At 43.1% G+C, this 3,121-nt stretch overlaps 1 protein-coding gene across 4 annotated transcripts in view; it reads left to right on the top strand.

Annotated features, from left to right (window-relative positions):
* The window catches only part of mib2 (MIB E3 ubiquitin protein ligase 2), a 43,895-nt gene extending 42,143 nt beyond the window's left edge, over nucleotides 1-1,752 (top strand). For all 4 annotated transcript variants that reach the window (XM_035536347.2, XM_081703529.1, XM_081703528.1 and 1 more), the window contains one exon: nucleotides 1-1,752. This exon is cut by the window's left edge and continues 1,589 nt beyond it. The gene's annotated coding sequence lies outside the window, so the exon portion shown is untranslated.
* The last annotated feature ends 1,369 nt before the right edge of the window (nucleotides 1,753-3,121 follow it).

Below are 3,121 nucleotides of genomic sequence, written 5' to 3'. Positions count from 1 at the left end.
TTGCTACAGGGCTCCCGTGTTTAATGCTGTTACATGCGTGGGTCTGGGTGAAGGTGATCCTACATGGGCACGCTCACCCCTAGACCTGTGGCACGCAGGGCTGTTTCAGCAGTAGTCAGAACCTGCGCCTGCACCCTGCCAACTTTTCGTATTGCTGTTCGAAGCAAGCAGCCCCACCCCACCAACATTCTGCTCACTGGTTCTGGTGAATTGCGGGCGGTCCCGAGGCGCGGTGGGGACACACGCTGCAGAAAGGATGGACCACTACACACCCTCTCGCGCGAATGTCCGTCAGGATCTTGATCTTTTTTTTTTTTCCCCCCCCTCCCCCTCCCGACAATTAAAAATGGAAATCCTGCATTAATATACCAAAACAAAAGGTTTGTGCATCTGTCGAGAACCATCTGACAAATGTCAGCCACTCTCCGAGTTATCCCGTGAAACGGAGCCCCCACCACGTCCCCTGTGTAGTGTGAATCCTGTACGCATTCTATTCCAGAAGGGCTTACTATATGCATCAAAGAGAAAAGGATCTATTTTGGTCTCTACACTTTTCATTTTCTATTACGTTTGGAGTCTAGCAGCAGGGGGTTTATACTCTAGGCAGCCCGGTTCCAAGATGGCCGTTTGAGTGTCAACATCGGTGTCCTGCTGCATGGAGCTTAAGGACGTCCGTGGAGCTTGTAGGAAACAAGGCGGCAACACCAGTGCCAAAAAACCCCACCCCCGCCTGTCCAAGGTATCGCACGCATTAGTCCCAAGAGTGTCACTTCTGAAGCTTTTGTACATGTCCGGATTATTCTAATTCAGATTTTGTCAAATTTTGAATGGATTTGGTTTTTCCCCCTTTAAAAAGGACAATGTTGGGCAGAACAAAGGAAGCGTTTGGTGCGTTCAGCCTCTTAAGGTAGATAGGCGAAGTGTTGCCGACAGACAGCTATCAGCTTACTACTCACTGTATTGACTATTGAGGGTCTGTATCTTACTGAACATCATTCTTGGTTTAATAGTATAACCAAGTTATGTCTTCTCACATATATTTTGACATTTTCAGTGAGATGCTAAGGCAGGTTTATGCCTTTTTTGTGTTTTGAGGAGTGTGTTCTTCGCTCTTAACCATGGTGGTTTTGACTGGCCTTTTTTAGAGGGTGGGGTCGGGGTGTCAGTCATTCAACTACTCTTGTGAGGTAAGACTTAAGTTTATAGTAATTGCCGTCCATACAGTAGTGTGTGTAGAGGTGAAGTCTAGCTTGCAGATCTGGGATCAGTCAAGTTGTGTAGTGGTTCATAATGACATCGGAGCAAGAACAGCAAGACGTGTAGCTGAACCAGCAGTGGAGTAATGTGAGTACAGTTCTCTTGGACAGATATCCAGCTCAACTTGAGTAGCAAATAGACTTAAGAAATTCTACGGTAGAATTGAAACTAGTCAGTACAGATAATTGGCATTAAAATGCTGTCGTTGGTGATCATAAACGTGAATCGTACATGAGTCAGTTCCAGAAAAGTGAGTGGGGGGGGGGGGGAATGGTGTGTTTGAAATTACATGTTGTTTTGTTTTGAAGATGTTAGATTATTTAAGCAACAAAGGGTTACTGTTGATGTTTGTACAGTCCAGCACGCAGAGTTCTGATGTGGGCCTTACTGTCCCATTCTTTTATTTGTGTTTATTTGTTTTTTTGTTTTGTTTTTTTAGTTTCCTCTGTACAAAATATTTTGCAATAAATATGGAACTGTTTTATAAAGCTAAAACATGCTGTGAGATTCTTTTCTGTATGTAACTTGTAAACCTCCAAATATGTTCCATAAACAAGGGAATTGATGTATGCTGGTTGCAGGTATTAGTGGTCAAGTATGAAGCTTATTAACCTGACAACATCCAGAATGATAAAGGCTGAGAAGACTGTTTTGTTTTTTTTTGTTTGTTTGTTTTGTTTTTTCATTTTAATTTAATGTCATTTTGCCCAAAGGCATAAATCATTAACTGCAAAAAGGTCTTGTAATTGTTAGACTTTCACAGTAACTTTTGTGACCGATGTATAGATTGATAGAGTGAGTGATTGATTTGTAACTGCAAATGCACATGCTGTAAACATGGAACATCCTGCTGATCCCAGTGCACATGAAGGTTACCAGAGTGCCTGTAGAGCCCCATGTTGGCGATCTGCTAAATGTAAGTTACTCAATCCAGGTTCATGAGATGCTTCTCAGCAGAAAAGAAAGAATGAACTAAATTTATCCCGAAGGAGACTGCAGCATTACAGCAGCAGTAACACAAAACTGCAAACCTCAAAAACACATCTAACGAGAAGCCTAATAAAAGCCCTGACTATGGATTCACTCCAGAACAGTAGTGGGAGAGCATATCTCAGAGCAGGTAACCACTCTGCGCTATAACAGCAGATGTCTAAGAGTGAGCCAGAAACATGAAGAACATGGCTGAGCATTGACTGGATTGGCTGTAAGAATGTATACAAACTGATGCCATAAACTTGGATACTTTATTGCCTAGCTCTCTGTTAAGTCAATAAGACCATGAGGGTCTTTGTCCAGAACTCAGTGGAACACTGGAAGACAACACTACAAGTCAGCTCAAAGACAATTGCCCCGGGGACCACAAAGTGTGGTATATACCAGAGAATTGCAGTGTTCGACATAGTCTTCTCAGCCAGGTCATCAACAAGAGATGGATTCAGGGATGGATTGGGAGTTGGAGTACCATCAAACTCCTGCGCATGGACAACATCAAGATGCATGCCAAAATGAAAAGTGACATCAACTGACTAATCCACCTGACCAGGATCTACAGCAAGAACACAGGAGAAGTGTGGTCACTTGAGACGAGAGAGAATGCAGAAGGACTGGAAGAAGAGGCTCCAAGGAGTGTAAGGGACTAAGAAAGATGTCTAGCTCTTCTATGAAGATTCCTAGTGGCCCAAGTGGATGATAGATGACAGATAAATGGGAAGACTGATGAAGGAGCAGACTGTAACAGCATGGAAGTAGAATGAAGAAATATTAAAGTGATACAATGAAAAGAGGTGCAAAGTGCTATTTCGGGGACAGAAGTAAGCTTGTATGACTGACTTCTCCAAAGTGATCGATGTCTCACTTGGCTTCA

Source organism: Electrophorus electricus, chromosome 20 (genome assembly GCF_041902795.1).
Source record: "Electrophorus electricus isolate QZ-2024a chromosome 20, ASM4190279v1, whole genome shotgun sequence".
NCBI classification, from domain to species: domain Eukaryota; kingdom Metazoa; phylum Chordata; class Actinopteri; order Gymnotiformes; family Gymnotidae; genus Electrophorus; species Electrophorus electricus.
Note: the sequence above shows the minus strand (reverse complement) of the source record. Positions and strands in the feature narration are given on the sequence as shown.